This window comes from Emydura macquarii, unplaced genomic scaffold, assembly GCF_026122565.2.
Source record: "Emydura macquarii macquarii isolate MOO-44397 ecotype Brisbane River unplaced genomic scaffold, CSIRO-AGI_Emac_v2 contig_561, whole genome shotgun sequence".
Lineage (NCBI taxonomy): Eukaryota > Metazoa > Chordata > Testudines > Chelidae > Emydura > Emydura macquarii.
Genome location: NW_027130698.1, coordinates 13,165,540 through 13,188,292, shown reverse-complemented (window position 1 = coordinate 13,188,292; position 22,753 = coordinate 13,165,540). Strand labels below are relative to the sequence as shown.

Here is a 22,753-nt window from a genome sequence, read left to right as displayed (position 1 = left end):
GCCACCTGGTGCGTGGGTGGACTAGCCAGATCCCCTGCTGGAAATGCTAGAAAAATTCAATTTTGGGTCTTCTGAAATGGAATTTTTCTGTGGAAAATGTCATATTTCTGACATTTTGTTCTAACTCAAAACAAGTTATTTTTTTGGAATTGCAAAATGTCCCATAGGGTGGAAATTCTGGTTCCTGCACAGCCGTAATAAGCATGCATCAGAGTTATTTTTATTGGCACATCACTCTATCTATGTGCCAGATACAACACATCAAGAGTTGGCTGCGGTTGAAGGTTATACTGCCACCAAAAGTTGGCATGACTGCTTGTATACAAGAACCAAATTGGAAGCCTGACCTACGCTGCTGATAAAATAGTGTCTAAGACTGTTGTGAACACTGAACGCTGTTGCTGGATTGAGGGAGGGAAACTGCATCAGAGGAGTCCAGGCAATTGAAGGGCAGCTTTGATTTTTCATCTCTGAATGTGCCAGGAAACAAAATAATTAAACTTGTGCACTTTTTACAGGTATTTACAAATCCCTGCTGCTTTAAGCACATTAGAGCAGTCTTTTCACATCTTAATCAGCACGCTGTTGGAGGAAACCACAATTAAAACACTGGCATAGCCAACCCAGATTCTTAAGCATAGGAAGACCACCAGTTTTCCTGGTAGTTTTAAAACACTGTTTTATGCATTCACTTGCACAGGAAGGATTTTATGTAGTTTGAAAAGAAGAAACATACAACACAGAACAATCTTGACAAAGCCCATCCTGCCAGGCATAAGGATTTCTGTTAGTGTCTGTAGGGTGATCAGACAGCAAGTGTGAAAAATCAGGACAGAGGTGGGGAGTAACAGGTGCCTATATAAAACAAAGCCTCAAATATTGGTGCTGTCCCCATAAAATTAGGATATCTGGTCACCCTAATGTCTAACCATTAAGATCACAGCTGGGAAGACCAGTCTCACTTTTGTGACTTATTGTGCATTCAGAACAGGGCACGGAAAAGAGACACTGCCATTAGCAGTTCCAAGAGACTGTTGGATTGCTTAGCAATGCTGTTAATTGCAGAGAAAACATGGAAAACATGATCCCAACTATATACACAAAATGATAAGGTCTAAATTAGCTGTTACCACTCAAGAAAGAGATCTTGGAGTTATTGCAGATAGTCCTCTGAAAACATCTGCAGCAGCAGTCAAAAAAAGCTAACAGACTGTTAGGAACTATTAGGAAAGGGATAAATAGTAAGATAGAATATATAAAGTCACTATATAAATCCATGGTACACCCACCCCTTGAATACTGCATGCAGATCTGGTCACCCCATCTCAAAAAAAGATAAATTAGAATTTGAAAAAAATTCCAGAGAAGAGCAACAAAAATTATTAGGGATAGGGGACATGTTCCATATGAGAAGAGATTGAAAAAACCGTTCATCTGGAAAAGAGATGACTCAGGGGATATAGGACAGATCTATAAAATCTTGAAAGATGTGGAGAAAATGAATAAGGAAGTGGTATTTACCCACACAATTACCAGGGGTCACCCAGTGAAATTAATACAAAGTTTAAAACAAACATAAGGAGGTACGTCTTCACACAGTGCAGTCAGCCTGTAGAACTCATTGCCAGGGGATATTGTGAAGGCCAAAAGTAGAATTAGGTTAGAAAAAAAGAATTAGTTAAGTTCCTGGAGGATAGGTCCTTCAGTGGCTAGTAACCAAGTTGGTCAGGGTTGCATTCCCATGCTCCGATGTCCCTAAACCTCTGGCTGCCAGAAGCTGAGACTGAAAGAGGACGGTTCACTTAATAAATTGCCCTGTTCTGTTCACTGCCTCTGAAGCATCTGGCATTGGTCACTGTTAGAAGACAGGCTATTAAGCTGGATGGCCCACTGGTCTGGCCCAGTATGGCCATTCTTATGTTGGATTGGCTTACATTGGCAGAGCTGCTCTTCATGGAGTTAAGTGGCAGCTACAACAGAAGCACTTTTGCATTGTGCAGCATGTAGGCATGTGCACAATTCAGTTTGAGCACAGAGAAAACCTGGCTGAATTCGTGCTATCCCCCAAGCACTTTGCAAAGAACCTGGGTGCTGAGTTGAGCTGGGAACCAGTGAAAAAAAGTCAAAGGATGCAGAGAGCTAAATGAATATAGAATATAGGAAGAAACAAGAGTCCACCTCAAATTGATCCTTCAGGGTATCCTCACTTGATCTTAGTAAAGGTCTGCATCTAGAAATGGCAGAAGAAGGCAAAAGAATCTCCAAGGTTCATTGCCAGCATGCTTTGGAGGGAAAGGGCTGTGTGTGTGTTTGTGTGCATGCATTAAAAACAACCAGAGTCCTGTAGCACTTTAAGGACCAAATTTAATTCCTTAATTTGTGCTTGCATTGAATTCCTTCTTGCAACTACAGAAAAGCTTTCTGATTGTCACTCCTTCACGACAATAATTGACTACCTATACTAGAGTTACGCAACAAGACTATTCACATGCTTAAAGTTAAGCACTTGCACAGATGTCTGCATGATCAGGGCCTCAATCATGCTATTCTATCCTTTAAAAAACCCAACAGTTACAGTACAGATAAACGGAGGGGAAAACAGAACAAAACCCTTTACTTTTCTCTTCAGCAATGCCAGAGCTTCTGCTACATGACAGACCGAACATGTTAGCAGTCAGGCCCGGGCTGCATACAAAACCACCCAAAACACACACACACACACAATTAATGGAGCTTCAAATGTTAATATTGATGACAAATAAAACAGATCTTTACTAGAAGAGACAACACTGGAATCTCCAGCAAGTCAGGCAAAAAATTTAATCAGCTTCTTATCAGAAGGTTACAAGTAGATGTGTCAGTTTAATAAGTTTGATGTCTGTACTATACAAATGGGCACTGATGCATCTTAAGAGACAATTAACCACTGAGGAGGCTTTTTCACCGTATCAAGATTCACTGCAAATGTGTCTCTTTTCTGCCAAGTGGTAATTTTATTCCTGTCAGAGAAGTGCTGGAAGAGGCTTGCTCTGTCTTAATGGGGCACCTGAATCCTCACAAATTTAATGTCCTTTTAATAAAAAATAAATTCAAAATCAGAATCAGATCTGTAGGCAAGTGCTCCTCAAGTCTTTGATCTTGGCAGGGAGGGGGGGTGGTAAACCGGCTAATTAGAGCACCTTTGATAATCTGATTTTAAATGCTCTTAATTTTATTGTGCGTACAAGGCCTTCATACTGACTTTGCATGTTTGCTTAAAGTAATTTGCAAGAATCATTTCTGAATTAAAAATTAGGAGTATAATTTAAGATTTAATACACTACGTGCAGAGTCTCAGTAGTGGAAGTCCTTGTGTTATTAACATTATATAGACATATAGGGAGCTCCAAGCAAGTTACTTAACCATCATTGCCTCATTATTATTGTTTGTATGAAAGCAGTGGCTGCAGGCCTTAGTCAAGATCAGGATCCCTTTTGTTTCACCCTGGAGCTGAGCAAATAATTGATTTTTCAGATCAGTGACCAACCTGAAAAATCCAAAAAAAAACCAACCCCCAATTCAGTTAGTTTCAAACTGAAACTGACCTTTTTTTTTTGTTTGTTTTTTTCTAACCAAAATAGAAAACCGAACAAAAAAGTCATCCAGCTCAAAAGGGCGTTTTTTAAAGAAAATGTTGGTTTGAAACATTTCAATTTTGCAAAACAAATCATTTCAACATTTCAGGAATGTTTGTTTTCAAGATTTGTTTCAGTCTAAGCTACTTGCCAAATTCTCCCCAAATAGCTTTTGTGCCCTCCCCAAAATGCATTTTTGGCAAATTGACTATTTGCTAAAAAAATGTTGTCCAGCTCTGTTCTATACACTGTACAAACACCTGGTGAGAGACAGTTCCTTCCATGAACAGCTCAGTCTCATAGAATGGTAGGGCTGGAAGGGACCTTGAGAGATCATTAAGTCCAGTCCCCTGAGCTGTGGCAGGACCAAATAAACCTAGACCATCCCTGACAGATGTTGTGTAACCTGTTGTTAAAAACCTCCAGTGATGGAGATTCCTCAGCCTCCCTTGGAAGCCTCTTCCAGTGTTTCACTACCCTTAGAGTTTGAAAGTTTTCCCTGATATCGAACTTAAATCTCCTTTGCTTCAGATTAAGCCCATTACTACTTGTCCTGTCTTCAGTGGTAATGGAGAACAACTGATCACCGACCTTATTCTAACAGCCATTAACATATCTGAAGACTTACTAGGTTTCCTCAATCTTCTCTTTTCAAGATTAAACAGGCCAGTTTTTTAATCTTTCCTCATATGTCAGGCTTTCTAACCCTTTTACCATTTTTGTTGCTCTCCTCTGGACTCCCTCCAATTTGTCCACATCTTTCCTGAAGTCTGGCATCCGGCACTGGACAGAATACTACAGCTGAGGACTTCCCAGTCCTACGTAGAGTGAGACAATTGTCTCCTGTGTCTCCTATACAACACTCCCAGACTGATATTTGCCTTTTTCACAACTGTATCACACTGTTGACTTGTATTCCATTTGTGATCCATTGTAACCCCCAGACCTTTGTCGGCAGTACTTCTACTTAGCCAGTTATCCCCCACTTTGTAATGGTGCATTTGATTTCTCCTTCTTAAGTGTAGGAATTTGCATTTGTCCTCACAGACAATCTAAACAGACAAGATGGGCATAAAGTAGGAAGGGAAACAGGCATAAAAGTGAAGCGCCTTGCCCACGATCACATGACATCAGAGATGAAATTAGAACCCGTGTCTCTTGACTCTCAGCCTACTTTCCTATCTGCTAAACCAAATTAAATCAGAGTGAGAATATTTTCATTGGTAGCTTTTCCTGGCGTCAGACATCATACAAGTTGTAGGACAACCATGAATGTGAACCATTAAACTTCCACTGCTTTGCAGAGGCATCAAGACCTTTCACAGGCTTTTCTTCACTGTTCTCATTTAATACCTCCACCTAATTCTCCCTCACATAGGTTACTCACTAAAGGCATAGCCAAGACTTGAGGCAAGTGACTAAGGCCAGGTCTACATGAGAAGGCTTTGTCTGCAAATTTTGGTTAGAGGTGTGAAAACACCACACGCATTAGTGACATCATTATGCTGAAACAACTACCAGTGTAGACACAGCTGTGCCAACAGAAGACTGCAGATAAGGCCTAGTTCTAGATTGTTATACTCACTAATTCAAGTTGCCTGAAATTAAGAACTCTTTGAGGCAGGGACAGAGCAGGTCTACATTAGAGAATTAGATTGACCCAACTTTGTCGCTATGGGGTGTTAAAAATCCACAGCCCTGAGTGATGTAGTTAAGCCAACCTAAGTCCCCATGTAGATATTGTTCAGGTCAATGGAAGAATTCTTCTGTTGACCTAGCTACTGCATCTCAAGGAAGTAGATTTACTACAAAGAGGGGAGAACCCCTTCCATCTCTATGGTAAGTATCCTCACTGAAGCACTACAGCAATGCTGCTGTTGCTTTTTAAGCATAGATATAGACTCACTTTGTGTTTGTGCCACACTGGAGGCCCAATTTCACTGACAGCCTCTGGACGCTACTGAAATAACAGGACATGCACAAGCTGACAAATGTAGCTTCCCCCAGCTCAGGGAAAACCTGGAATCAGATTGCAGCTTCCTTAACATTTTCTATCCTGATCCATCTTTCTAATGTTTTAATTGATGGGTTGGTTACAAATATTCAGAATTAATGCTGTGCTTTACTGTGATTGGGTGGCGAAGTTCTAGGACAGTGTTTTTACTCCCTGCTTAGATGATAGCCACAAGCAATTCTGATGCAAGTTTTAGATTCAGTTTCCACAACTTCTTGCGCATGCAACTTCAAAAATATTGCTCCCACAAGCACTTTGCTACTGTAGCTCAATTACTCGAACGTTCATGGGAAGAAAACACAAAAGGGACATGAACATGGATGCAGCAAATTCATTTCAATGTGCAAACTGCACATTGTTCTGCATTGTTCATTGGTTCTGCAATAGCCAGAGCTTTATCGATCAGGTTTTGTGCCTCTGTGATAGATGTGCCTCGGAAAGAGGAATAAAGACAACTATGCCTCCTTTATGTCCCCCTTTTATCTGGTCCCAACTCATACTCAACTGCCTATAGCCTCAAGAATCTGTTCCAGCACCATAGTGGGAGCCCAGCAATACCCCTGCTCATATCCCCGAGGCCAGAAATTCTGCCAGCTTTGTGGGTGCTGTCAAGTACGGTAAAGAGGCTGGAACAATGCACATTCCCACGCACTGTCTCTACACATTTATTTACTGCCTATGCCCAGTCCCATTTGAGCAAATACTGTTTCCCCCCCTGCCCCACCAAGCACTGCACACATTGTTGATTCCCACATCACACACCATTAAAAACAAAGGTTTAATGAAATTGAGGAATATTTAAAAATGGCTTGGCATTTCATTCCATAATTTCTCTTAAAAATTATGAAATTGCTCCATTGATTGCAGCTAGACGTTTAAAATGTGCAACAAAGCAACATCGGTCTGTTCCACATGGCTCGATTTAAAGTTCTGTTGTAAAACCAATTTACATGCTATCCCCTTCACCACTATTTCAAATGCCAAATGCTAACACACAGCACCGATACTACATAAGCCGGTACAGCTGAGCAAATACTCCAAGAAATTCAAATTCAAAATCAGCTTCTGTCATGTCTATTGACCGAGCAAGTTTATCTCAATAGGTTTTGCTGGACATTTTCTCCAATGGAACATCCCAGTTTACACACCTAGAAAGAATTATTACCTAACATTGGTATGTTCACATGACAGGTACACATGGAGCTCTACAGAGAGATTAAAGACACTGTCCCTATCACCGTGGAGATAACTGATGGAGTTGAACTAAAAGCTTTTTGAAATCAGTCAGTTCAGGTGGCAGGTTTGGCCGGTGCTGGGGCCTTAGTGCTCAAAGGAGACGTGAGGCAGGGAGACTGAAGATGGGAGGAACCACGGGATGCATTTTGCCTTGATCTGCTCAGGAAAGGAGAACGAACCTCTCCTTTTGTTGGCCCTGCTCCATGAATTCCAGGCCTCAGTTTGAGAAGCACAGAACAGGGCTGGTTCCCCACTGACTGTCATGCATGCTCAGTGCTGACTCACTGAGCTGTTGCTGTACGTCCAGGGAGACGGTTTCTGTTTTCACTGGAGTCAACTGGAGATTCTTGGGATAGAGAGGACAAAAGAAATTGACACATGGGATTGTGGGATACTTTTGGTGGACTCCCAGAACCCAAGCTGGGATGGCTGCATCTACACTGCAAAGCAATAGGGCTTGAAACCTGGGTCAGGGTTTAACTCGGGTTTGGACTCTTCAGCCCTGCAGGATCCTGGGACCCAAGTTCTGAGCCTGAGATGTGTGTGTGTGTAGACGGAAGGGGACTCTGGGCTCAAGCCTGTGTCTGAGCCTGGGCTTCCACTGCAGTGTAGACATAACCTTAGTGCCATGGCCTCTGTGATTCTCTCACCAGGAAATAAATAGTGGGTTTGAGGGAGGTGATACTTCACACTTCACTGCAATCCCACCTCCTCCCCGGGTGAAGAGGGGAAGCATGGTAGTTTTAGCATTTTTCTGTGGCACTGTATCTATCCATCTGGGCCCTGGTGTTTTGTGGTTTTAGACTTCAAAAAATCCAAACCTCTCTTTATGTTCTGAAGTGTTTTGAAATGCACTCCCCTCGGCTACGAATCTTCCCATGATTTTTGCATGATTTTGCATGATTTTTACCCACGCATGGCTTTCTAATAGCAGAAGAGAGAAAAGATGTGTGCCATAAAATAGCATTAAAAAAGGAGGCTTAGTGGTAATGGAAGTGGAACTGGAGCAAAACCTGCTGGAACATCTCTTGGGGGAGGGTATTTCAAACAGCTTTGTGAAATAACCTTTCTGGAATGTATTATACATTTGCTGTACTTAAGCAAAGGCTAAATTAATTGGAAGAACAAAGATAATTTGTTGAGGGTTAGAATGAGACCACTGATGCTCATTTCCCATGTGGGAGAAAAACATTTTTCTTGAACTGATCTTCACTAAAGACATATCCTAAATTTGGCATCAACAGGGAAAGGGACACGGGACTAGTATCTGCCGCCATCCGCCCCCACCAAATCATGCATGGATGTTATTATCCTCACTCCTGTTTGCTAGTTGTGCTGTCCATCAAGCCCGGTGACTAGATAAAGCTGCAGTGGAAGAGTCTTTTTCCTGCCTCCCTGTGTTCTCTCACCATCTGGCAGCCAACTGTGTGGATAAGAGCTGCCAAATTCAATAAGTGAGCATTAATCATCACCATCACCACCACCTGTACTCATGTTCAGCCTGTCAAATAGATCAGCTCCCTCTTGCTTGTTCTCCATAAATGGTTAGAGATTTGCAAACACCTTATTAAAACAGAACAGAATATCATCAGTCAGCACATCCCGAAGATGAACTTCAGGTCCTGGGGTTTGCATTAGTAACTACGGCACTTGTCCAAAATGGGCAGGAAACTGCATTGATCACATCTGAGAGAATCCACGGAGCTAAACTACTACATATCTGAGTCTGCACCTTTTCATACCACGTGTATTGGGTAATTAGGTTTAGTCAGGCTACTCCACGTGAGGCAGATAACGGATTCCTAGCTCCCTTGTCCCAACTCAAGTTGTCCAAATCCTGAATCTAAAAGGTGAAATGCCAGATTTCCAGAATGCATGTGCAAATGGATGGCCATTCATAAGCTTCCATTTCTAATGAAAGTCATCTGGTTGAAAAAAAAAAATCTGCTGACTACTAGTATAATATTTGGTATTTCCTAGGGACAGAAGAGCTTGTTTTGCCAAATTTAGAAGCCACTCCGACAAGTCTAGGCTTTTGTTTGAGGTTCAACTACTTTTCAGCAAACTACAAGGCCTTTTTTAAATGGAATGTTATTCTCTTGAAAGGAGGACTGGAATTCCTTTCATACAGGAAGCCACTGTTTTCATCATACAGATTTCCGTTTAAGACATCAAAATACATGTTGCGTGTTTAATTAACATTTTTCTTGCAATTGAAGGAGATAATGTTTTGCAAAACATAAAAGAGAAGTTTGAATTTAGACTCTCTTCCCTTAAACCAGGTCTAGAGAGATAGGCAGGCTTTTGGGACAAATGCACAGTGGATGGGGAGAGTCTCTATAGCATGGAGACTCCTGGATTCTAATCCCAACTTTTCCTCTAACTTTATTTGACTTCAAGCAAGACATTTAACTTCTCTGTGCCTCCGTGCACCCATCTGTACAATAGTAGATAATAGTTACCTCATTCTCAGGGATGTTATGGAGATTAATTAACTAATGTCTAGAAAATGCCTTGAAATTCTTCTCTGGAAGGTATTATAATGGCAAAGTACAATATTATAACCATATACTAAAGGTTTATTGCTCAACACAAAATAGCCAAGCTTTATCCTCTTACCTTTGCAAAATCACTGAGTGTTTTTTATTAGGATCATTGACAAATGGCAGAGTCAAGTAACTCTATGTAGTACCAGCATCCCAAGGCAAAAGAGGTGTATATTGAACAGTTTGCCCGTTCTGGGCAATTATTATTGTCACCTAAAGGTTCCAGCTGAGATCAGGGCCCCAATGTGCTAGGTGCTGTGCACACATGTGGTGAGCAGGCATTGTCTGCACAAGAAAGTTGCACCAGTTTAACTTAAGGTGTGATTCCAAACCAGTTTAGCTGAACTGAAGAAAGTGCAATGTAGACAGTTTTCTGTTTAATAGTGGCTTATTTTGATTTTACTGAAACTGATTGCTAATCTATTCAAACCAAACGCAAGTAAGTTGTTTTTAAACTGCAGTTAGCATGTCTCTACCTTTGTCACAGGTTGGACAAAGTCAGTTTAAAATACCACCTGAAAGTGATGCAGCTTTCTAGTACAGATAAGACCAAAGACCCTGCCCCAAAGAGCTTACAATATAAATAGACAAGCCAGATAAAGGGGGTGGGAGGGGAACCAGAGGCTCAGAAACAACTTGCCCACGATCATGTAGCACATCACTGGCAGAGCCAAGAACCCAGATGTCCTGACTCCCCCTCCAGTGCCCTTTCTCCTAGACCAAGCTGCCTCCCCAGTATTTAACAGGTGATTTTCCTTTGCTTTTACCTTCTTTTCAACAGACGCTGTTGTAGTATTGGGTGCAGTCTTTACCCAGGAAATCAAATACAACCACGTGTTTTTCTCCATTGAGCTCCAGGTGCAGCTTAACGTGCTCCACTCACAGCAAACCGCAGCCAACAGCATCTGCCATCTCCCCTTCTTTCTCGTTACCTGCTCTCAGAGCCACCTTAAAAACAGGACAGCATCCATCACACTGCAGTTGTCTTTAGCCCCAGGACGTCATGCTGCAGTGACATCACATCCTTCTGTATCAGAAAGGGGGTAAAAAGTAGCTGGGTCTCATTCTGAGCCTCTCTCTTGTACAAACTCCTCTCTAAACACAGAAAGAAAATTTAAAAAGAAGGTTTGGCCACAATTCAGTCATTTTGCTTGTGCCAGGGTTTATATGTGCTAAATCTTAAATCCGGGATACCTTCATAGATATCATCGTTCAGCTTTACTGGGGAACTGGTTATGGAACGTGGACGAGTTCAATTTAATTTAATTTGCCTCTCAATATCCAACCTAGCAAGAAAAGGCTGGCCCTGTCTAAAGCTGTTTGCTTGTCTATATGAAATGAATCCACTGGCCTCCATCTAGTCCCCACCGGCCTAACCCCCCACTAATGTGTTTTCTTACGGGAATCTTGGCAGGGAGCTGAAGTCACACAGAGCTGGGAATAGACCTCAGGGATTCTGATGCCCAGTCCAGTGCTAAACGGGTGTGAAGAATGAACACCCCTTGACAGATTTAAAATCTTTTTTAGAAGAGTTCTGTTTAGTCAGCATGAGCTAGAGTTAATGTTCAGAGTCATATATGAAGCCCTTTGTCTTTAAATTAAGTTGAGTTTGCTTCAGGCTAATGCCTCCAGTCAGGACACTTAATAGTTAAAGGCATGAGGCTAAGGACAACCAAAGGGCAGACAGCTCTTGGAGTGGGGACACATACATCTGCGGTAGCAGAGATGAGAAGATGGATAGAAAAAGAAATAAATAGAGCATGAGCCACCTTCATGGGAGTTGTCAGATGAGAACAGGAATGGAAATTATTTATCCAAAACCCTGAATGTACTCATGAATGGATTTGGGATAGAGACAATAGAAAGGGCAGCTGGGCCACCAGGATGATGAGGGGCCTCTGGTATGATAAAAATCCAGGTACATCAAAGAAAGCAGGAAAAGTACAACAGGTCTCTGAGTGAGGAAGAGGAAAGGAAGGAGAGGACACAAGACACTTGAAAGGGAAGGTTGTAGCTCTGACGTACTCTCTGCTAATGGGGCAAAGGAAGAAGAGAACAAGTCGGGAAAGGGCATCCATCTCTAGAAACTGAAGAGCTAGGTTTATTATGCAGTGTTTCTTTTGTTCTAATCTGATTTCTGTCTTTTCTTAACAAATCTTGTTTTTTAATTTAGACCACTGAGTTCCAGGTCATTAGGGAATGTCACGCAGGCTATCCTGGATAGCTGAAACAACCTCCAGGCAGAGATTAATTAATGGGAACGGGGCATCCAGATCCCTTAGGTGTCTTTCAGAGTCTCAGCCTGAAGCTCTAAGAAGGTGTATTAATTAACAAGGGGTATTGAAGGAAGGGTGATGGGAGCAGCTCAGGATTCCAAAGGGCATGGACAAAGAACTCTCTCTTGAAGCTGTGTCACTGCAGGCTGTGGACTGATGGGTGTACAACAATTGTCTAATGACCACAGACAAGCACTGAGTATTAAGTGGCAATCTCTAGAGGTCACAAATTGATACTGCAGGGAAGGGAATCTCCCACTACCATTGCCCATGCTCTAACCATTCTGTGGATAAATACAGGACTTTATCTTCCAGGTCTGTCAGGCTAGGACCTTACACCAACACTATATTTTGTTTCCCCACCTCCTTGCCCTTTTGAATTTGACAACATAATTCCAGGGGTATGTTATGTTCATGGCAAACACAGAGAGAAATTAGATAAAAACACCAAACACTCTTTCTGGAAGGTAGCAGTGTAACACGTCTTTATTTCTTAAAATCCAGAACCTTAACACACAAGAACCAAAAACAGAGAGAGACAAAGCAGGCTGCTCCCTAAAGTAGAGAAGTACAACTCACCCATCTTGCTGTAGGCTGGCTCTTTGTAGACTGACTGCTGAAAGTCCTAGACTGCAAGCTTCCCTACAGAGACCCTAGCCTGCAAACAGGACCAGGAAAACTCCTGAGAAGTTTAAGTGATTTTTTATAATTTTAACAGTTCTCAGTGCACCACAGGGTACAGATTCAATGCTGGAAAAGTACTGTGAAGCAGGACAAGGGGAAACAGAGGCTGGGGAGTTGAGAGATCTGGATTCCACACCTGATTCTGATGCAAACTTACTGTGTAACCTTGCCCATCACTCAGCCTCCTTATTCCTCAATCCCCCCCACTGCTGGGAAATTCCTCATAGGCATGATTCAAAGATTAACTTCTTATTTCCTTAGGCCTGAAAGCACTACAGAGCTGCAAAGTATTATTATTATAGATCAGTGAGACAGAAAAGATGAAGGAGGAGAGTGGGTGTCAGCCATTGCCAGAAACATCCTCCTATCACCCCAAGATGATGAGTTAACCTACCAGTCTGCTCAGGAGATACCCAGGGAGTTACAATTCTAACACACTAAATGTGCCATGTCCCCCTATACACTAGCTGGCCTCAAAAGGGTAGAAGCCTACTGCTGCTACCAGCTAATCAAGTTATTTCTTTAGTTCAAGTGAGAGAGGCTTGTGCTTTTGGTCTGACGGTCCCAGAGTCAATCTCCACTGGCCTACTGTGGCGGCTCGTACAATCAAGAGGTCTGAACAACACTGATAGGAAATCCCCACGGTGCGTCTGAACTTTGGAATTAGAAGAGGAGTCCTGAGGGGGGTCGATCTGGAAAGGAAGTTGGCACAGACAGGCAGTGTAAAACCGGTGCCTGTTTAAAAAAGGGAGGAGGGCGTGGGTGAAGGAGAAGGGAGGTGGCTGGGGACAAGGTCAGCTGAAAGAAGATGGAAAGAGTAACCTTTGGTGAGTGACAATTGAGGTGATGTGGCTGAATGCTAATGAAGGGGCTTGAATTATTCACGAGCTCTGCAACCTAATAACCTTTCCCAGAATCTCCCCAGGGGCAAGAAGTCTCACTCAAAACATGATCTGAGAGGGAGTTAGATTTGAAAGGAAAACAAAAGAATTAGGCTCCTCCCACTCCCTCCCTCCCCTGCCTGCTTGGTGGTTAGAGAGAGGGCTGGGAGCCTGATATCTTTCGCCAGCACTAAATTCACTTGGGAGGGGTGGGGGAGGAAGGAAAGCTGGCATTAGCTGTTAAGATCGTGACATGTTCTACTGCGTCCGCAGCTACTGCAAGTCACATGAGACAGTACGTAAGGTGCCCACCGATCAGACCTCTGCCCGTAACCAAGCACGAGGGAATGAAGTATGGACACAGCCTTAACCTGGGCTTTTAAAAGGATGACAAAATGCCCAGGATTGTCATTTCTTGCGGATGGATGGAAAGTCCCCCAATAAGTCCCCCATTCAGCAGAATCATTTTCCCCCCAGAGGCAAGCTCACACTAAGTGAGGAGACCACTGCAGGGGGACCGGCCGCACAAAACGTTGGTTGGCTCATTTGTCCTCAGTCATTTAGAAGATCCAAAGGGCAGCACTATGTATCATTGAACCATTGTCGCCTGTCCACACAAGATACCCATCATGTGCGAACTACGACTCCTGAAATGCCTATCCGATAGCACCCAGCACTGTGCTTGGGAGCAAAAGATTTTAAATCGTGCGTATGTGGGGTGAAGATTGCATTTATTTATCCAAAGTAACATCATCCTTAGCCTCCAGTTCGCCCTTCAGAAGTTCTGATACCAGTTAATAATTGATAACTCCAGGTTGCATGGGACAGAGACACAGGCAATTCTAAAGTGAGAGACAACTGAGCATTCCCCAGTGGAAAACTTCTGAAACCTGACAGGTACCATATATGCTGTGCTGTTAAGAGACCTACAGAGACGTGCTGATGTGTGTAACTCTTCAGTGCTCTATCAAACAACAGGAGGCATTTTTTATGTGAATTTAGCGCTCACAAAAGGTTCTGTATTGACAGCCCTAAAGAATGATACCTTCTGTTGATCCACAGAAGAGGTATTTTGGCAAGGCAAGCTTCTGCCATATTGCCTCAGCTTAACATGCCTCAGCCCTGACATAGATGGACCTTCTAAGGATAAGAGGTTACTTCAGTCTCCATGTTCATTCTGTTCTGGGTTTCTCTTCTGAGATTGCCAGCAATGGTACAAATCAGTGCCAGCTGGGTTTCGACTAATAACCACCAGGTCATACAGGTCATCCATTCACTGAATGGATATCAGACAGCAACTGCTTTTGGTCATTCCCAACCTGAACTATTAAGCTGGACTGGAATCAGAAATATGTGGTTTGTATCCCATTTTCAGTCTCCTTTAGCCATCCTGTGTGTCCCCCCAGTGGGCCTCAGCCATTCTGTTTCAAGACTTCATCCTTGTCAATAAAGCACAACCACATGATGTTGCAGCTTCATTTTCTTGGACCTCCAGTTCAGGTGATACTGCGTTCGAATCCTGTCCACACAAGCCTTCAGTTTTCAGGCAAATTCATACTTTTCCCTGACCTTTTCTCCCTGGTATAAAAGGAAAATAAAATAAAATAAAAGACTAAAAAGGGGACTAAAAATATAAGTATTTCTCTTTCTCAAACACATTTGAGATGGGACCAAATGAAAAACCCAGCTCCAAATATCCCCCATCTCTGAGAGGTTTGGAATCCAAATCCAGGATTGGATTTCACATATCACATGGCACATAGAAGGGTTCTCAGTATTATGGTCCTGAGAAGTCATTTCCCTAGTGAACCGAATCAAAGTCTCTGGATCTGAGCATCCCCAAGTTTTGGTGCGTTCAGCCTCCAGATCCAAATATTGTGTCTTTGACTGAGCCTCCCATATATTCACACAGGTAAAATCAAGCACGAGGTGGATCTTACGAGGTGCTGCTAAGCACTTCTAAAATGTGGCAAGTTTCTGTGCTCCCTTGGAAACATAAGTCACCCTTCAACTTCTATTTCCTGAAGGAGATTTACTAAATTATTAAACATTAAATAATCACAAGCTGTCATAGCAGCAGCTCGAAATCCCCATTTTTAACTTGTTGGGAACACTTCTGCAAAATCGCAGAGGCCTCACACAGCACTGAAGATAGCTGGTGCCTGCGTACAGCCACTAGATGGAGCCACAGTCATTCATCAGGCAGGAATTCAGGGATGTGGATGAACTTTTGGGAGCAACAGAAAAAACAGCATCTGGTGTAAATACATTTGCCACTCCTGCAGCGCATTTATATACTGGGAGCGTTCTTCAGAGATGGTTGGAATCTCTGCTCTAATCAAAGGATATTGAGCAGTACATTATGCAGCTTAAAGCAGACCCTGAGACCAGTTACTGTAACTGTCATTCATCTGCAAGGAACGTTTTTCTAAGGGCATAAATAGTTCTGACTGTCTGTCAAGGGTTGATGTGGATCTTGGAAGGTAAATCTTAGCATCTAGCTGCCCTTTGAATATCTCTCTTCATTTACAATGCACAGGATTCAAAACAAGCCCTACTGACTAATATTTTCAGTGCTAGGCTCAGGGAGACAAGGATTCTGGAACCATTGTAATGTATTATTTTGTTACTCTAGAAAAGAGGACAGACACTGGAAATTGTCTAGTTCAGATGTTCCGTAGAGGGATTTGCAGCAGGAACAGGAAGAGGAGGGAGGAAAGTGGGATCATTTCAAATAATATTTGGAACGTATTTCAGAGAGCACTTTTAAAATGAGATTCATATGACTGGAGCTCATCTGTGAATCAGATACTCTATTCCTCAATGCAGCATTGCCACCATTAAAACAGAACCAAGCAGGGTGAGTGCTGTTGAAAGTCACTGGATGCACAGACCTAGAAGAGGGAATACACTAATTATCCTCAGTTCAGGTCTGTTATCAACAGTATCTCATATTTAGATATGCTAGTGCCCAAAGGCCGCAAACAGTATTGAAGCCCTATTGTGTTAGGTGCTGTACAGATACCCATGAACACCCAATCCCTGCTCAGAAGTGTTCCCAGTCTAGTTTGGCTTTGCCCCTGCCAACGTCCCACCAATACACAGTCTCTGAATTGAGCAGTTTTCTGTGTGCATAGACAGAGAGACTGCACGATGGTGTGGGGTGCAGGAGGGTTTTATTGGCATGGAATTGGAGCTGGCCATCTTTTCCCACGAGTGGCAACGTTATCTCTGGCAAGGCTAGGTTAGCAGATTCTAGATATGAGATTATTACCACTAGAGACAGGAAAATGCTCCTATGGATATGTCTACATATCGATATGGGGATGAGATTCCCAGCTTGAGGAGACATACTCTCGCTAGCTCTCACTGAGATAGCATGCTAAAGATAGAATAAGCCAGGCAGCGCAAGCTGCAGGATGGGCTTACCCTTCCATGTAGATATATAGTGTCTTGGATGGGCACATAGTGGAGGTGGCTCACCCCTCCCATAGCTCATGCCACTGTGGCTACATCCCATTTTTAGCCCCTAGTTCACTGAGGCCAAGCTCAAGTGCGACTCCTCAATCAGGGAATCACATCCCTAGTTCCAAGAGTGGAAATATCATCTTCCTCATTTAAAGGTGAACACCATTCAAACATGGTCTAGAGAGAAATGATTTAAGAGTTCAGGCACCTGGTCCATTCACTCCTTGGGGCCTTTTTACAGAGACTGCCCGTCCAGTTAACCATCTTGATGCTATTTTTATGATACGGACACTTGAAGCAAAATCATCATCAGTGGGATCAAGATTCTGTGTTTGCTTTGCAAACAGACTCAGTAGCTTTGTATCTTGGCTAAAATCAAGTTTGTAACCAGTTTGGTATTCACTGTGTCCTCTCTCTGAGAATTACAGTGCCTTCTGCAGGCAAGGTAATGGACTATGGGATTTTCCCATTTGTAATTCCTATAAATCTAGGTTTTCTCTTGATTTCTTGGTTTTTTAACCCTGGGGCATTACTAACCTTCATTTCAGAGCTGGCATTCAGTATGAGGTACTTGACAGATCCTTGTACGTTTTCTGTCCAAGGTGCTATGTTGTCATGACAAACTTCTTTCTGCTTGTGTCCTTTCAGAGGCTTTGGAATTTTGGAATTCCTAAGTGGGGGGAAAATGTAACAGTCAATACAAATTATATTTTGTGCATTACTTTATTATTTATTTAAGTCACTAGTTTAACTCCTAGAGAATACCAAAGGATGTAGGGAGAAAGGAAGATTAGAGTAAAAAATCAGTTTATTATGAAAATGTGGACCCAGAACAAAAGCCCATAAAGGAAAGAATTAGAGAATGTCTGTATCCTTTTACATTACAGGCTCTGTTTCTGTTGATAACATGTTTAGAAACAAGGAACTTTGAGGAAATCAATGGAAATCATTTACTGTCTCTTTTACAAATTGTAACTTCAATAGATAACAGAAGAGACTTTTAAATAAGTTTAACAAGACCCTACTCTGCAAACAGAGACTAGTTCAAGAGATGTGTGTTTTATTATTAAATCACGTTTTGGTTTGGTACATGGAAATACACATAGTGAGGTTCTCCCCCACCTCCTGGGTAATTTTCCATTTAATTTATCTACAGGTGCACTGGGTTTATTCTCTTCACAAGCTTATTAATTTGTCAATTATTCATTTTAAAGGTTTCACTGGATTTATGTCTATGTTTTGATGTGATATATATAGATAGAAAGTTATTGATTTAAAAGTATAGTGAGGCAGAGTGGCCTCCCTCTGGACTCAAGAGTGAGGGACCTCTACACTCCCCTGATGAGCCAAACCCACCCTGCTGGAAATACCAGGGCAGGACAGGAAGTATAAAGGGAAGGCCTGCAGCTCAGTTGAGCAGGAGCTGCTGAGAAAGACAGACAGTTCTGAAGAGAACTTTTCAGCGATGAGCACTCACCACAACTGCCCGAGCTGCCAGCCGACCAGGACGCCGAGGATCTAATGGGACTGCCATTGGCAGTGTACCCTGGGGAAATGGATGATGAGGCAAAGGTAGGAAATAGCCCAGGAACAGCCGACCACAATCCAGCTGCATTGCTGCCTGAATCCAGGTCAGTGTGTTGAGGCTGGATCCCTGCTGATCCAGTGGCGGAACGCTGCTGGGCCCTGGACTGGGACCCAGTGGAGTAGGATGGGCCTAGGTTCCCCTGTTGCCACCTAACCCACCTTAGGTCAGGAGGCCTGCTTGCTAGTTCCACCCTGACTGAGGGCCAGAGCGCCAAGACTGTTTGTTTGCTGGCTGCCTTAGCCAGAAGGCTAGGGATAGAGCCTGCTCCTGGCCGCAGCTTCCTTTACAGACTCTTGGTTGATGTCAGCCCTAGCCAGGAGACTCTGGGTTAGAGACTGATGACTGCTCGGCTGCACCCGAGGGAGCTAAAGCAGTAGACTGCTAATGGTTGTTTACCCCAGCTATGAGATTTAGACATCTTGCTGCTCAGCCCGCTGGTGGGACCTGAGCCTGACTGCAGCTGCCCAACACAGCAAGGTAGAGTGGCTTCCCTCCCCACTTGAGAGCGAGGGACCACTACACAGAGGTATTTGTTTCATTGCAGACAACCGTGCTAGCATGCATTCAGCTTCTGAGGGGAGCTGTGGGACGTTGCTCACATGGAGTGTACGGAACCGGTATTTCCCCACCGACATTCTTTTCTGAAATCTCAGGCCATTCACTGAGTTTCGTGTTGGACTTGAAGAGCCTGAAAATATGAGGAAACTTTTTTGTTTCAGATGCCGTGATCTCCTGAGGTGGGCTGGGCTTCCAATTCCCAGAGAGACTTGCTCTCAGGTCAAGGTGCTTGGATGATAATGGGAGAGTGCCAGAATGGAGATGGCAAGTGATGGCAAGTGCAAGTGACAACCAAGACTAATAAAAAAAAAAAAAAAAAAAAAAGATGTGCTGGAAAAAAGCAGGTGGTGAGAGCAAAGTGCCTGGGGAGAGAGTGCAGACAGAGACTCAAAGCCCACCAAACAAGGAAACACAGGGAGCTCTGAAGATCTCTCTCTCTCCAGCATTGCTGCTAAAGAGTAGGTAAGTGATACATGAGAAGACCAACAAGATGCTGTGCCTTCCAAAGCTAACAAACATGAAGCGTGCAGAGGGCTTTTGCATTTCCTAAATGAAAAGTGAGCATGCCCACTGGGCATCGATTTGCAAGCTCTCACTTCTCTATAGCCATACTTCCCCACAAGCATGGTACAGTTCAACAGTGCAACTCAAAGCAATGGAGTGACACGACTTCCAGCAGATGGTGCTCTTGGGTAAAGCACATCTTCAAGACGGAAAAACAAAACAGAAAACAAAAACCCAACACTTACCGGCTTTCATAACATGGCAGGAAGCCTGCATATTTCACTCTTAATTCACAAAAGAAAACAGGGAAACAAGTGCGGTGCCCACCAAGTAGCACAGAGAAGGGTGTAAGAAAAAACAAATAGATTAATGAAAATAGCATCATGCCATAAAGAAAAGGCCCTTTTTACCATTTAAAAAAAAAATCCAGAATAACTACTTTCACAGGCAATTTGATCAAGATCTTGTTCAGAAGTGAGGAATTGCCTGCACTCTTCCTTCCCTTAGCCATAGCTGAAAAGAAGCCAGAAACAGGAAAAAGCAGCTTCTGAACAAACAACATACGGGAATCATATACAAGTATTCATTCCCTACCACCACATAATTATGTTTTCTGGGATACATATAAAGGCCATTAGTGTCCATAGGCCACAACTTTTCCCCACCTCACACATTAAAGGGAGACATTGCTCCCAAAGAAAGAACCATGGTAGGAAATCGCTATATTGGGAAGCCTAATTAAGTAGCAGTTTTGTTCCTACAGCTTAGCCAGGTGTCTCAGCAATAATTATAATTATTTATAAAAACACTTCTCTTATCTAATCTTGTTCTTTTAAGGATCTCAAAACATAAGAAAATAAGTATAATTAGCCTGATGGCAAAGATGGGGAAACTGAAGTTTTGTCTTCACGGCCAAAAAGGTGCTTTTCCTTTTGACAGTGAGATAACTACCATGCAATAGTTATCTTGCTGTAAAACCCTAGTGGAGACCAGGCACCTGTAGTTTTTACCATGAGGTAGTTAGATGAAGTTAGCAATATGCCTTCTGCCAGTGGTTGACCACACATGGTTTTAACCCAGAGTAGGAGCATTATTATTATTATTTATATTATCATAGCCTCTAGGAGCCCTGGTCATACACCAGGAATCTATTGTAAAAGTTACAACAGGATTTTAGAGCAGGATGCTAACATGCATTCGTTAACAAATGGTGGAAACACACTTAAAAAAAAAAAAGCAGTGAGGATAAAGCTACTGATAATTGATCATTATCAGTTATTCAGTAATGAATAACCAATCAATAGCTAATGACTGATGAGAATTCTTGATTTGATTATGAATTTAGTTGGTAACATTCTTTGCATTCAGATTCATTTGATAACTACAAACCTCAGTTAAGTTGGCTTTGATTGGATTTATTAACCACTCAATTAGTAAAGACAGCACATACACAGAGAGGCATACAGTTACCAATAGCTGCAGAAGATCTTCCCTGTAGTTTCTGACAGTCTGCATTCAGCCTGTCAATGGTCTTACTACCCCTGTAATTTAGGGGCAATTATACTCTTCTTATCCTTATTGTGCATCATTCTGGTCCATATCTACTTCCTCTTTTTGGCACACACTTTTCCTTATCTTAGGTTCCCTATAACACTGCCACTTTCCAGTTGTCTCAACATCTGGTGGTTCGTCAGTGTTTATGCCTTTTGGGGGGATAATTTCATCCATTCTATACTTTGGAGTTAGTACATTATAAAAAACATATATCTTAAAACAGCTTTCAAAATAGGGTATCCAAATCCATTCTGCATTAGACATCTTTATCCTAAATGCAAAGCATCCTGGGAAACTTGCTTCGAGGCAAGCCTTAAAATCTTTCTTGGCCTATCTTAAGTGTCAGCAAGCCAAAAATGCAGAGGAGTTGAGTAGGGCCAGATCTGAATCCCATTGACGTCAATGGAGTCTACTGACTCAACAAGCTTTGAATTAGGCCCTTTGTGACCTCTGGGATGGTGCAAAAAAACCTCACGCCAGCAGAAGAAAGGTTAAAGAGAGCCTATGGACCCAGCTAGCCCAGCCCAGCCAGGACTGGAGGGGGAAGAAAAGGAGAAAACTCCTGGCTCAGTTCAGGGCTGCCTGGCAAAGAGGTGGCTCTGCCTCTCCTCATGAGTGGAGCTTCACTACAAGCCCGATGGCCTGGACAGCTGCCGGGGGAGCAGCACTGTGTCCCTGATTCAGTGAGACCATTGAGGAGACTAGGAAGCGCGCAACAGTAAGTGATCTGTACTCTGACTGTAAGGACATTGTGGGGCTAGGTCCCCTCCAACCTTACATCCACCTTGCCCAGAAGGATCTGAGGCTGTGAGCAGGACAATTCAAAAAGTCCACAAAGAGGCACTACTCCAGGTGAGTTGCTACAGTCAGTTTGGGCTATAGGAGCCATGCCCCACACTGGAGGGACTTTGGTAGGAAGTCCAGGGCAGTGGAATTAGACTGTCTGCTAGGAGGGCCTTGCAGGTGTTGCTTTACACAGGGCCTTGTCTGGGACCTGGTGAGATGGAGGGCCCAGGTTCCCCTACCACACACACTTAAGAGCTGAGGTCCAGATGCAAGTGGAGGCCAGAAAATTCTCAGCCTTAGGTCATGAATCAGGGACTTCTGCGACCTGGCCAGGGAAGTAAGGACTGGATACTAGGTGCGCTAACTGCTAGGCCACCTGACCTTCTGAGCACTCTATCACACTTGCCCAAGGCCACAGAGTGAATTTGTAACAGAGCCAGGATCAGAACTTAGGTCTTTTAACTCCTAGTCCAAAATCCTAACTAACCAAAGCACGTTGCCTCCTCTCATTATGTCAGGACAGGCACTTACCTTTGCAGCATGATGTCCATTCTTCCTGAATGGATCTCTACCACTATCAAGTATCCAACCAGCTGTATTGTGCACTTGCAATGAAGCAGCTAATTTCTCCAGGCAGCTCTTTTGCTGACCCCTCAACAGAGTCAAGTTGCCAGAAGAGCTGCTCTTCTGTTCATTAACATGGGGGAAGTTAATAACTGTTAGAGGAAAGTTAAGAGCAACTTTTAAATTCACATCCTGAGAAATAACTTTGCAAAAACAATAAAATTAAAAAAAACCCAGCAGGCTCAGAAGCCTCTATTCCCCAAAGCGAGAGTCAATTAGTTATAATCAATTAAGTAAAATTAAAAGAAACCAAGCCACCTGGGAATGGAAAAGATAATGAAAAATGAATTATCACTTTAGGCACATGGGAGGAAAAGAGTCACCAGTGAAGGATTAAAAAATAAAAAAGGAAGCAAGCAATTTTTTAAAAAGTTAAATTTACAAAAATTCTATTTCAGGAAGAACAGGGAGTATTCTGA

General features: G+C 42.9%; 1 pseudogene; it reads right to left on the bottom strand.

Annotated features, from left to right (window-relative positions):
• Nucleotides 1-8,326: 8,326 nt before the first annotated feature.
• LOC137147684 (DNA topoisomerase 1-like) overlaps nucleotides 8,327-22,753 on the bottom strand; it is a 50,373-nt pseudogene continuing 35,946 nt past the window's right edge.